The following is a 14,699-nucleotide window of genomic DNA, read 5'->3' as shown; positions in this document are numbered from 1 at the left end:
TAGCAGACTTGTAGCTGATGTGCTAAGAGAGGAGATCTAAGCAGGACCTTCATTCATTGGGCATGGGAGAGTCCAGTCAGGGACCAGTGAGTTCTGATGGTGGCCCTGGTTCTATGACTGCTTATGTTTGATGTCTATTTGTTGTATTTTCATAAATGCACATGTGTGTGACTGATGTGATTGGCTGGCAATTACTGGTATATCATGCCTTACTTGAGGATGACATCACTCCCAGCTCAGCACTGAAGGTGACTTAAAGGAAAAATATACCCCCAAAATGAACACTTAAGCAACAGATAGTTCATATCATATTAAGTGGCATATTAAAGAATCTTACCAAACTGGAATATATATTTAAGTAAATATTGCCCTTTTACATCTCTTGCCTTGAGCCACCATTTTGTGATGGTCTCTGTGCTGTCTCAGAGATCACCTGACCAGAAATACTACAACTCTAACTGTAACAGGAAGAAGTGTGGAAGCAAAAGACACAACTCTGTCTGTTAATTGGCTCATGTGACCTAACATGTATGGTTTGTTGGTATGTTTGTGAGTACAGTGAATCCTATGATCCCAGGGGGCGGCCCTTATTTTTTAAAATGGCAATTTTCTATTTATGATTACCCAATGGCACATACTACTAGAAAAGTATATTATTATGAAAATGGTTTATTTACATGAAGCAGGATTTTACATATTAGCTGTTTTATGCAATTTTTTTTTATATAGACCTAGATTGTTTGGGGGGTATAGTTTTCCTTTAACGGCTCAAGCACAAGTGACAGGTATTTCATTTCTGGATTCAGAGGTTAGTGGAGCAGACTTTATGATACAATGGGATAGTTTGGGCAGTGTGGCTTCCATGAGTTATAGTAGTTCAGGGACTAGAGCCAGGCCCGGACTGGCAATCTGTGGGTTCTGGCAAATGCCAAAGGGAGTGCAGTGAGGGCCTCTGTGTGTCTCAAATGTCTTTAAATCCCAGTCCGGACTTTAGTCTAGAGCCAAAGCTCCCAAAATTGCCCCACCATTGCCTGCTATTGTAATTGTCTGGGAAGGTGCTTGTCATGAAATTGTCCATTGGAGATATCAGTTTGTCTTTACAGTTCCATCTTTTCCAATTTCATTGGAAAAGGCGGGGGGGGGCCATAAAGTGAAATACGAGCAATTCCTAGTGATTCTCAGCGATTCCTAGTGACTCAGCGATTCTCAGTGATTCCCAGGAGCAGAAGGAGATAAAGAAGAAACAAAAGACTATCAACTTTCATCAGGAGCAGAAGAAAAACTTGCCCAACCCATTGTGGGTTATTTGGAGGAAGGTAAGGGTCCTGCATTTTCCCATCCAGGGCTGTCATCAGGGGGAGACAGGGGGGACAAGTGTCCTGGGCCCGGGCATGAAGGGGCGCCCAGCATTGCTGCACTTTTGAAAGAGCCGGGACCCCCTTGATAGCGCCCGAGCCGTGCAGCCATTTTTCAAGTCCCGAACAGCCGAAAAGCCGACCCGCCAAAGGACCCGAAGTCACGAAAACAGCCGAAGCCGAACTCCCGAAGCGCTGAAAAGACCTGAAGTCTACCGAACACCAATTTGTGTGTGTGTGTGTTTTTTTTAATCCCCTGGCCACCAATGTATTATTTTAATATTCTATAGGCCCCTGCCACCAATGTTTTTTTTTAACAATTTTTTTTAACTTGTAAGGGGGCCCTGGAGCCAATGTTTTTTTTAAAAAAAATATTCTTTGGGGCCCCAATTTTTTTTTACTTGTAAGGGGGGCCCTGACACCAATGCTTTTAAAAAAACTTTTATGGGGGGCCCTGGCGCCAATGTTACTTATAAGGGGGCCCTGACCATCAATAGCTTTTTATAACTTGTGTGTGGGGGGGTTACTTTTTTAGCACTGATGTCTGTGTGGTCTTTTAACTGTGATGAGTGGGTGAGGCTCGGGCCCAAGTGTGGGCAGTGCCCACGGGGCCCCGAAAATTTTGTTCTATGCGGCCCTGTGATTTCTAATGGCGGCCCTGTTCCCATCTGTAATATGTATTACACCAGGAGTGCCATACTCTATTACGCGAGGTCTGCTTTTAGTGATGTTGTCCCATTATGATCTACATCCATAAAAGCATTGTAAGCATTATTTTCCATGGACAATATTACTTATTAATATTGATTTATGAGAAAATGATTATTGCTATATTTAACAAACAACTATTTCTAATGTAACCTTAACATATAAATAAATATCTGAATGAAAAGAATGAAACAAGAAGGTGATATAGACAAGCTGTTTGTTGACAGTGTCTTGAGATCTACTGATCACCAGCTAAAGGTCTACTGGTAGATACCGATCTACCTTTTGGGCAACCCTGTAATACACAGTAGATGAGGCTGAAAAAAGACACACGTCCATCAAGCATACCTCCCAACTGTCCCTTTTTCGGAGGGACAGTCCCTCTTTTGACAGCTCAACCCGCAGTCCCTCATTTGTACTGGAAAGTCCCTCTTTTCTCTGCACTGAAGAGCCAGAAAAAGAAACAAAGTTTCTCATTTAATTGGCTTTTAGCAGAGAGCACAGAACAGCTAACAGGTGCAAATAAGATACTTTGTAACAATTTTGAGACACAAAAACACAGTTTAGATAAGGAGAAATTTTTCAAACTTTCATAACCTGCCAAATTTTGTAAAACAAACATGGTAATTAGGGGGTGTGGCCACAGAAAGGGGTGTGGCCAAAAAAAATGGCTGCGCTATGTGCTGAAAAAATTTTTTGGCCCTCTTTTTACTTCCAAAATGTTGGGAGGTATGCATCAAGGTCTACCTTTTTGTGTAACTGCTGATCCAGAGGAAAGTAGGGCCCTGACAGAAATAATGGGCTGATTTGTGGACCAAATAAAATGGGATGATATTGTCTTAAAATGAGGACATGAGGAGCTGGTGGGGAGGGGTATTCTATATACATAAGTAAGCATTTGTTTCTAATTGGAACCATATTAAAACCATAGTTTCTGAATGAAAAGGGTTCTTATTAAATAAGGTGTAAATGTGCTGCTGTTTTTACCTCTGCTCTTTATTGTGTTTATTTACAACTTTACGTTAACTCTAACCTTCCCTAATCTCTATTTTATATTACAGGAACATCAAAGATGGGCATGAGTGCAAGTAGCCGGCTTTACTACCAGTGGCGCTATGAAAAGGTAAAGGTGCTCACACCTAATTTCCTCATTTTATTTTCTGACTGCTGAGAAAGGTATCCAAGGGGTTAAAGGAGGGGCTAACCCAATGCTAAACATGGCATATCTTCTGTGTAAATACAATGAAACAGAAATTTGACAGGGTTTAGCATAGTGTGTGTCCTGATCTCAATGTTTTCTTGCTTCTTACATTTTTCTAGCACTCGTGGTGGATCTCGTCTGATCTGGACATCTTTGAGATCAGGGATTTTGAGGATCCACTCCCGGACCCTTATCTCGAGTGCATCAGGGACAAGATCACCTATGACATCAGGTTTGCACTCTATGATCTGTGGATGGGCAAGGACTGTGTGAAGATTACAAAATGGTGGAAATTACACCTTAAGAACGAGTTCTGGCAGGACTACAGATACATAGGCCCACGTAAAACACCTCTACAAAGAACTAGAGAAGATCAACAAGGCCATACTGATTAAGAACAATGAGAGATGTTCAGGTGCAGTATATAATCCATCCTTTTCTTTCCCACACTTGGTCAATAATTTCATTTTGCTTAATCACCTGATTTGTGCTTAATGTGCTCCTAAATATTACAGGTGTGGTTATCTGGAAACCCATTATCCAAGAAACTCAGAATTACGGAAAGTCCATCTCCCATAGACTTCATTTTATTCAACTAATCCAATTTTTTCAAAAATGATTTCCTTTTTCTCTGTAATACTAAAACAGTTTCATGTACTTGATTCAAACTAAGATATAGTTATTGGAAGCAAAACCACCCTATTGGGTTTATTTAATGTTTACATGATTTTCTAGTAGACGAGGTATGAAGATCCAAATTACAGAAAGATCCATTATCCAGAAAACCCCAGGTCCCAAGCATTCTGGATAATAGGTCCCATACCCGTATAAGGATTTTACAGGGATATCACTTGCTAAGGTAAAAAAATACATAGTCTTATCTTGTTTGGTTTTACAGGTGGTCCTCGGAACAACTCACAAATGGCACATGATACCAGCACCACCAGCAGTTTCCTCGGTACCAAATACCGATGCACCTCAGTCTAGGCACCACATCCTCAGGAAACAGCAGTAAGTATGGGGCATCTCAATTCCACCAGTGATGCCCCCCTTTCATCCACTGCACTTTCACCAGTGGTGCTTTCAGCCACCGTAGTTCCTCCAGTGGTTCCTCCCCTTTATCCAAAATATGGTGTTATACACAGGAACTCCTTTAAGCCACTTGATAGACCCTGCATTCCTTTTTATTCCATCCCTCAGACTGCAAATGCCGGGGTCTGCAGGCTGCCCGGGGTTCAATGGAATGGATAGGAATGCAGCATTCATCGTGCGGCTTAAATGTGCCCATGTTTATGCTGCCATATTCCCTTCTCTTTCTCATCCTTTCACCGCAGTCCTTTACCTCACCATATTCCCCCCTCCTCTTCCCTTGATTCAATGTGGCGCATTGATCTTGGGAGCAAATCCGGTCGCCTTTAAGGGGTCAGGAAGGAATTTTTCCCTCTAGTAAAGGAAATTCGCTTTTCAGAGGTTTTTTGCCTTCCTTGCGATCAAAAAGCGCAGTTGATCTAATTATTAATAAAGCTGTGGATTACACAGATTAACAACAAAGTCATTGTGTGTATCTTTATTGTGGGTATTGGGCTAGGGATTCGGCAGGGATAACATATTGAGGGGGAGGGAGAGAAGTTAGAATAAGGCTCTTATAGAGCAGGAAATGGTCGCATTGGTTATGTTTCTCCTTCGTTCCTAACAATGAAACTGAAACAACATATAACTGCTGTGTCAGTCCTACTATCCTCCATAGGACTTATAGGAACCTATGTAATACAGAGAGCCAATAGACATCCTTACCAAATCCCAAAACTGGCCTTTGGACAACTCTCCACTTTGGGCCTTTGGAAAAGGGCCGGCCCCACAGTTTAGAAGGGCCCTGATGGTCTGTGCTGGTTTAAGGAAGCCATGGAAATGGAATATTTAGAGAGAAAAACAGTTACATGCAGATCTGCAACCAAATTCTGTTTTAGAATCATCATCTCATACTCTTTTACCTTAGTTGTCTAAAATTCCCTGGAATTAGGGAGGAATCTACTAATCTATCTTCTTCAGTAGATAATAACAAAGGCAAGTTATACTGGGTTACAGCTGGATTAAGTGGGATATTTATATAGATTTGACAATGCCCAGCCTTTATCACACCCATTTATTAGTGTAAGGTATCGTCTATAGAGGTTTTATGAAACATATGTTGAGAATCAGACTCCTGGAATGAACACAGGGTTGAACATAGCTAGCTGTACTGTATGGAGGAAGGTTATACAAGCTAAAAGTGCATTACACAATTCCCTCTGTAAAAAGCTGATAAAGCAACAGGGTAATACTGAGACTGTGGGTGGTTAAATGACAGCAAGAGCAGCAGTTTAGACATACAGTATGAATGAGGGTATTATAGATAAAGGGATCATGCAGGCAATTGGTTGGCGGAAGTGATGTCATGCGCACAGTGTAGGGGGCGTGTTTAGGTCAGGTGTCTAGGGTGGCATCAGACTTATATACAGCCCTAGGAGAGAAATAAATTACCTGAAATTAAATGTTAGTACCTTAAAATATTCAATATCATGAAATCTTTATGAGTAGTAAAGGGAACCAACAGCACTGCTTGTGGTATTTATTTCAGAACATGGAATAGTATATTAGCTCTGATCTCTGTTTGCAAGTGATATCTATTGTTAATGTGGTTACACTTTCGAACAAGTTAAGCCTATTGTGTGTGTATGTCAGAGCACTGAAATGAAATACCTGTACTTGGATCCTTTCCTGGCACATCTAGATAAGTACACCAAAAGGGATTCTATACAATTACATATTACAGCAGAGTTCTGGTAAGCCCAGAGGAATGCCCAAGATGACAGTTTTATGGTATTCCTCATCACCAAAATGCACCAATTCAGGGGCCCCTAACTACTCAAAAGTGCTGCACATTATACTTCATGTTTGTAACTTAACACAATACCTACGTTATATAAATACGTGAAGTCATATGGTGTCTGAGCAGCAAATAACATTTTCACAGGCAACACAAAGACAAAGGAGGTATGATATGTAGAAACTGGGGGGGATATATTGTAGATGACCGGTATATATCCCCATTCTTTAGGTTTTAAAACTACCTCTTTAAGAGACACCATGGGGTTAACCAGCCAGAGGTGGGCTGGACATCCAAGGGGTGTTTAATGGAGGTGAGCAGCAGGTGAAAGTGTGTGGAAGTTTTTCACAAGTGGTAACTCACTGCTGAGTTGAACAGAGAATGCTGTCTCTCTAAAGACTGGATGTTATATGTTTGGCAAGTAAGCTATTCTTATTTTGGCCTTATATACTGCTGAAGTGAAGCTGTTTTGTTTTCTGTACCACTGCTTACTGCTGAAAGCTTAACTTGAGTTGAGAAAAATAAACAAGACTGTTTACCTTCAATCTGGAGTGGCCTGCATGTCTGGTGGAAAACCCCTCTGTGATCCCCCAAACTTCACAGATAATAAAAATGTTTTCACCAGGTGTAATTACCTAGAGTCAGTGTCGACTGGCCCAACGGAATACCAGGAGAACTCTTGGTGGCCCAGGTGTCAGTGGGCCCTCATGCTGCTAAACATTTGGCATATTTCATGGTCATTCCCTATTTCTATGAAAACAAAAAGACTAAATAGATGGAATAATAGTTGATATTATATTATGTAAAGAAAAAAGACTAGGAGAATAGCGGTTGAGCGAGGAGAGGAAGAATAATAGTACTGAGAGTGGGCCCCTGATCTAAGGTTTTTGGTTTGGTCCCTGGTGTCCCAGTCTGATACCGATGATCGTGTGGCAGGGCAAGTGCCTTCTCCCTCAGGGTCCTGGGCTGTGCCATTACAGATGCACATGGGCAAGATAGGCATGAAGTACAAGTCCAGGGGGGTCCCTATATGTGGACGCTCATGCCAATTCTGTACATTAGCTAGTTTGTACTTTCAAAACCCACCTGGACTTTACATTAGTAGCCCAATTTGGCTGGAATCAAGCCAACCTGGCAAACCTGTAGGCAATGTTCCCTCTAAACTGTGAGCTTGAGCGCGCACACAAATTTTTAGGCCAGCGCACAAAAAATTGTGGTGCGCATGAATTTTTGTGTGAAAATACCAAATTTTGCATTTATTCTGTGCGCACTAATTTTTTAAACAAATGCACACACAAGTTTAAAATGTGCGCACCAAATAATTTTTTGTGCACATAGCCTAGCAGGCATTAGAGGGAACATTGTTGCTAGGGTCCAAATTACCATAACAACCATGCATTGCTTTAAATAAGAGACTGGAATGTGAGCAGGAGAGGGCTTGAAGATCATTCATTAAAAGTATCAATAACGATACATTTGTAGAATTATCATTTGAAAGCTGGAAAAAGTCAGAATACAAAGGCAAATAATTAAAAAACTATAAAGTTGAAAAAATGAGGGCCATTTAAAAGGTTACTTAGAATTAGCCATTTTATAACATACTAAAAGTTAACTTAAAGGGATTCTGTCATGATTTTTATGGTGTAGTTTTTATTTCTAAATTACACTGTTTACACTGCAAATAATTCACTCTACAATGTAAAATTTCATTAATAACCCAGCAAATGTATTTTTTTTAGTTATAATATTGTGCTTTCAGAAAGAACTAGCACTTTAGGATGGAACTGCTTTCTGACAGGCTATTATTTCTCCTACTCAATGTAAATGAAGGAGTTGCAGTGGGACATGGATTTTTACCTTTTGAGTGCAGTTCTTATATCTACCAGGGAGCTGAGGGAGAAGGGAGGGGGTGATATCACTCCAACTTGCAGTGCAGCAGTAAAGATTGACCGAAGTTTATCAGAGCACAAATCAAAAATCACTTAACTGGGGGCACCTGGGAAACTGACAATATGTCAAGCCCCATGTCAGATAAAAAAAATGATAATAATAAAAGGTAGCAATAACTATAAATTTGTAGCCTTATAGGGCATTTGTATTCTAGATAGGGTCAGTGACCCCCCCCCCCCCATTACAGAGCTGGAAAGAGTCAGAAGAAGAAGAATGCAAATAATTCAAAAACTATAAAAACAAATAAATAATAAAGACCAATTAAAATGTTGCTTAGAATTAGCTATTCTATAACTAAAAGTAAACTTAAAGGTGAACCACTCCTTTAATCAAGAAAATCCAAGGGCTGAACTGATTGCATGTTTTACAGAGTTATGCTGCTTTTGGCTCCCTATCTCCTTCAGCCTAGCTACCTGCTCTTTGTAATTTGCACCCAAATTACCTTAACACCTACTCTAAAAAGGCATACCATGTACCCAGGCATACCATGTACCCAGTTACCTTAGACAGCAGTGATGTATTGGTGTATGCCACTGCCACCATGTGTTTTACTAAAACCGTACTGTGCATGTGCCAAGCCAGCACCAGCAGCAAAATCCAATGGTGGGCTGAGGGCACATTTATAAAAAAAGAAAAGCAAAATATTTTTTTTATATAGCATACATGTGCTGCACCTGAAGCTGTCTTTCAAGGTATTTATATATATATATATATATATATATATATATATATATATATATATATATATATATATATATATATATATATATATATATATATATATATATATAGCACTACTTATCGACGCAGCACTGTACAGCAGAATAATACATCAATAGAACAAACAGGGGGTCAGAGTCAAATAAATACAATAATAAATAATTCTACAATAATTCTGTTAAAGCAGGAGAGTGTTCGGTCAAGAGTGTTTAAAGGGGCAGTATATTTCCATGTTGAATAGAGATTATAATTAGATAATCACTGCATAAAAATATCTACAGTTCTACACCAATGGGTAGAGGGAATGGGATACATACTGGTGTAGGGAACTTATAAATGCATCCCAACTCATAGTTCATAGTGCAATCCCCTAAGGATTGGTCACCAAAGGGACCCTTAATTAATACAGGGAGTAATTCCTCCCTTCCTGGGTGTTTAACATGACTCACAGCTATCCCGCATTTGGCCACATGGTGGCAGAGAGCCCTAACATAAAAAGGTGAGCCATGCAGCTCTAGGGACTTTTTGCCAGTAGCTTCCCCAAGGGAGAAGAGGGAAGGAGTGGAACAGGAGAAAATAGGGTTAAGTGAACAGGGTCGGACTGGGCTGGCAGGACACCAGGAAAAAAACCCGGTAGGCCCCTGGCTCTTGTGGGCCCGCTGGCCCAGATCCCAGTTCCGATGGCTTCTTTCCTGCTGTGACCTCCCTTTTTCAAGCTTTCGTGGCAAAAACATAGTGCGTGCGCACATGTGCGGTGGCTAGGGCTGCCACGTCTGAAAACTGGGAAAGCCTGTTACCTGCTTCCCAGGTGTTGTGGCCAATCACGGGCTGCCACATCACATGCTCACATCACTGGCCGTTGCCCTGATTCCGATTGTAGGAAAAGTAGCAACCCTATCTGCGGCATGGAGGTGCAGTGGAGGGGGCCCTGGGACAGCAGTCCCAGTGGGCCCCGGGCCCCCTAGTCCGACAATGTAAGTGAGTGTCAGTTAGACCCTTTAATAGTCTCCCTAGGAGAACCAGTCAGGAGTAAGGCTTCCTAGATGGAGCAGCTCTGGGCTCCACCGAGGGTACGATCGGGCATTTGAGTCCCAAGGGCATTGCGGCCTAGATAGGGAACAAGAGACGGTTATAGGGATTTAGCTAGATTCCCACTTGGGTTCCACATTAGAGGTAGAGTTGCTACGTTTTCTGAAAAAAATACTGACCTTCCTATATATTTATCTTTTTTCACAGATTTGTACATCTGAATTTATTAATCACTGTAATGACATGCACACAGCATCTCAATGAGCTCATTATATGATAGAACTAGAGTTAATTATTTTTTGTATTGTATCCTTCACCTGTATGTCTATTCTTTTGCTACATTGTGCATTGTATTCTTTTTAAGTCTAATAATCTTGTTACATATACAGGTACCATACAATCGCCTTGCAAATACAAAATGAAGGTTGGCGCAAGACCTAAATCACATTCCCAGGCACTGAGTGCTGCAATGAAGAGAAAGGGGGTGCAAATGTGATGAAAATCTATTCTAAGTCAAGTAAGTCAACTAAACATTTATTCACCAAATCTTTATTAGCAAAAACATAGGTGGATTTTGTTGTATAGAACTAGCCAGTTTCCATAGTCCATTAAGAACAACATTTCAAAAAATATGACCAGGTTCTGCCTGTTTCTAATTATGTAAAACAATGGAACAATATACTAAAATGTAGTAGGGAAAGGTTACTGTCAGCACCAAAAATCAACACATTTATGTCATAGAATGATGTAGGGCTCAAAGACATCACATTGATATCTATACAGATTATATACTTTGCATTTACTGTAAGTGCAGCATCTTTAGTTAACACTGTAAACTGGATTTATAATAGAAGTATAGGATCCATTATTCGGAAACCGGTTATCCAGAAAGTTCCAAATTACAGGAAGGCAGACTCCCATAGGGTAGGACTTCACAGACGATTTCCGCATCATCCAACACGCTGCGCAAAAACGCAGGCGTCATGTCGGATGCGACAGAAATAAGGTAAGTAATGGAAATGTCGGATGAAGTTGCAGCATCTGCATCCGACATACGCGTCGCTTTGGATCAATGCTGCGACACCATCCGACAATACTATTACTTACCTTATTTCTGTCGCATCCGACGTGACACCTGCGTTTTTGCGCAGCGCGTCAGATCATGCAGAAATTGTCCGTGAAGTCCATAGACTCTATTTATCCAAATTTGTTAAAATTATTTCCTTTTTCTCTGTAATAATAAAGCAGTACCTTGTACAAGTATGGGACCTGTTATCCAGAATGCTCGGGACCTGGGGTTTTCCGAAAAACAGATCTTTCCATAATATGGATCTTCATACCTTTAGGGGCACATTTACTAGGCTCGAGTGAAGGATTCAAGGTAAAAAAAACGTTGAATTTCAAAGTATTTTTTTGGGTACTTCGACCATCGAATAGGCTACTACGACCTTTGACTACGACTGATTCGAACTAAAAATCGTTCGACTATTCGACCATTCGATAGTCGAAGTATTGTCTCTTTAAAAAATACTTCCACTACATACTTAGCCAGTTTAAACCTATCGAGGTACAATGTTAGCCTATGGGGACCTTCCCCATCAGTTTTCTAAGGTTTTTTTGATCGAAGAAAAATCCTTCGAATCGTTCAATTCGAAGGATTTTTCCTTAGATTGATCGATCGATCGTGGGATTTGCGGTACGGTTTTACTTCGAGGGTCGAATTCGAGGGTTTATTAACCCTCAATATTCGACCCTTAGTAAATGTGCCCCCACGTCTACTGTCTACTAGAAAATCATGTACACATTAAATAAACCAAATATGCTGGTTCATCTTCCAATAAGGATCAATTATATTATAGTTTGGATCAAGTACAAACTACTGTTTTATTATTATTACAGAGAAAAAGGAAATCATATTTAAAAATTTTGATTATTTGATTATAAAGGAGTCTATGGGAGACGGCCTTTCCGTAATTTGAAGCTATCTGAATAACACGTTTCCTGATAATGGATCCCATACCTGTACTTGATCCAAAATAAGATATTAACCCTTATTGGAGGCAAAACCAGCCTATTGCGTTTATTTAATATTTAAATGACTTTTTAGTAGACTTAAGGTAGGAAGATCCAAATTACAAGATTACATTAAGATCTGTTGTCTGGAAAACCCCATGTGTCTAGCATTCTGGATAACAGATCACATTCATGTAGTCATTATTGCTGTGCCATCAGATTGTTCTGTTATTAGCATATTGGCCCCTTTCCTTTTATTGCAGCCCATTGTCATCAATATGGCCTATTCTTTAAAGTTTTTTTAAATACATTGTGAGATTGTTGACAGCGCTGTTTACTTATGTCTATTTGTTATATATAGGTACATATAAGTACAACCATGTTTGCTAAAAAATCGGGGCACGGTATAGAATAGGGTTATATGCAAATAATTTAAATCCCATATTTAATTGCAAATATTGCAAAGACAACATATGAAATTTTAAAAGTGAGAAATTGTATTGCTTTCTAAAAACTATATGCTCATTTCAAATTTAAAGCGGACCTGTCACCCATTGTATTGTATTGTATAATAAAAGTCCTTTTCAAATTACACATGAAATTCAAATTCTTTTTTTATTAAAGCATTCATGCATTAATAACAGTGCCCACAAAATGGCTCCTGCCTGCTTGCTATAATTATGAATTCTCAGATCAAAGGAAACAAGATTCAAATAATTTATATACTGTAATTAAAGTTCATTTTGCTTGATTAATGTGATAAAATAGGATTTGGTAAAATTGTTTTGGGTGACAGGTCATCTTTCATGGCTGAAACACATTTAAAAAAGCCAGGATGGGGCAAAAAAAACTTGCAAAGTTGCTTAATGGCAAAAAAACACCCAGTGGAACATCTCGTGGGTTTAGTAGCAAACGCAGGCAGGTAGGCTGTTGTGTTGCGGGTCTGCTTCAGTGCTGCCAGGAGGTTTCTCATTGGTGGTTCAGCAGCAGCAGCAAGGAAACCGAGTAGCGTAATTTTCTCAGCAGCGCAGGCTTACACTCTTTCCTCATCAAGCCGGTAGAGCAGTGATCCCCAACCAGTAGCTCGCGAGCAACATATTACTCACCAACCCTTTGGATGTTGCTGTCATTGGCCTCAAAGCAGGTGCTTATTTTTAAATTCCTGGCTTGAAATAACTTACAGAAACTCCGCTTGTGCTCCTCTTCAGAAAAGGCGACACTGTGTCAATCCATCATGATCCATCATCTCCTATAAGGAAAGCATGGTGGAGAAACCTAGTGCCGCATGATGGCTCACCGGATCGCCGGAAGAGGAGCGCAAGCGGAGTTTCGGTAAGTTATTTCTTAATAAAGACTTAAAAAGTTTAATATGTCTGTTTTTTTTTCATTCTATACTAACGAATTTTTTTTAAAATAAATTGATGTTACTGGTCCTTTAAGAAATAACTTACTGAAACTCAGCTTGCGCTCCTCTTCAGAAAGCGATCAGGCCTTCCTTAATAGCAAGGGAGGATTAATTGAGCGCCACACAATGGATCGTCGCCTTTTCTGAAGAGGAGCGAAGCAGAGTTTCGTTAAGTTATTTCTTATTAAAGGCTTTGCAATTTTAAAGTTTAATTTGTCTTGGTGTTTTTTTTCCGATGTATACCAACAAATTTTTTTTAAAAACCTTTTTTTTTTGATGTTACTGGTCCTTTAAGTGCTGCATGTTACAGTGGATAACACTGGGAAATAAATGGCAGTTCTAAATTCAGGTTTTATTAAGCAAGTTATTTCAGTGGCAAATGCACTGGGGCAGGTTTATTAGATGGTATGTTATCTCAGACAGGTCCTCTTTACCTCTTGTATCAGTAATTGGTTGCTTTGTATGTAAATCTATATGTTCAAAATATATGCCCAATTATTGTACAGCTGTGAAAATTATGTTGGTGCTTTGTAAATACCTGTTAATAATAATATTATTAAGAGAGATTGGTGCCTATAGTAGCAGTGGGGATAATAGTCTCTGGGAAGGGAGTGTGACTGTGGGATAGCAGGTATAGTAGGGAGAGATGGTGCCTATAGTAACAGTGGGATAATAGTCTATGGGAAGGGAGTGTGACTGTGGGATAGCAGGTATAGTAGGGAGAGATGGTGCCTATAGTAACAGTGGGATAATAGTCTCTGGGAAGGGAGTGTGACTGTGTGATAGTAGGTATAGTAGGGAGAGATGGTGCCTATAGTAACAGTGGGGATAATAGTCTCTGGGAAGGGAGTGTGACTGTTGCATAGCAGGTATAATAGGGAGAGATGGTGTCTATAGTAACAGTGGATAATAGTCTCTGGGAAGGGACTGTGGCTGTGGGATAACAAGTATAGTAGGGAGAGATGGTGCCTATAGTAACAGTGGAATAGTTGTTTATGGGAAGGGAGTGTGACTGTGGTATAGCAGGTATATTAGGGAGAGATGGTGTTTATAGTAGCAGTGTGATAGTCTCTGTAAAGGGAGTGTGACTGTGGGATAGCAGGTATAGTAGGGAGAGATGGTGCCTATAGTAACAGTGGGATAATAGTCTCTGGGAAGGGAGTGTGGCTGTGGTATAGCAGGTATAGTAGAGAGATGGTGCCTATAGTAACAGTGGATAATAGTCTCTGGGAAGGTAGTGTGGCTGTTGGATAGCAGGAAAGCAAAACTTGACAGACTGGAAAACAATGCTGTATATAGAAGATATTATATACAATATCCTTGTTGTATAAAGTGACCAAGGTACAGAGAAACTAGAGCCTTGAGATGAAAAAATGTCCCAGTTTATTAGTAATGACTTTAACAATGTATTATATCCAAATTGATGGGTTCCCACTTTACAGAACTTAAAAA

Source organism: Xenopus laevis, chromosome 3S, assembly GCF_017654675.1.
Source record: "Xenopus laevis strain J_2021 chromosome 3S, Xenopus_laevis_v10.1, whole genome shotgun sequence".
NCBI lineage: Eukaryota > Metazoa > Chordata > Amphibia > Anura > Pipidae > Xenopus > Xenopus laevis.
The sequence above is the reverse complement of the archived record's forward strand: the minus strand, read 5'-3'. Positions refer to the sequence as shown.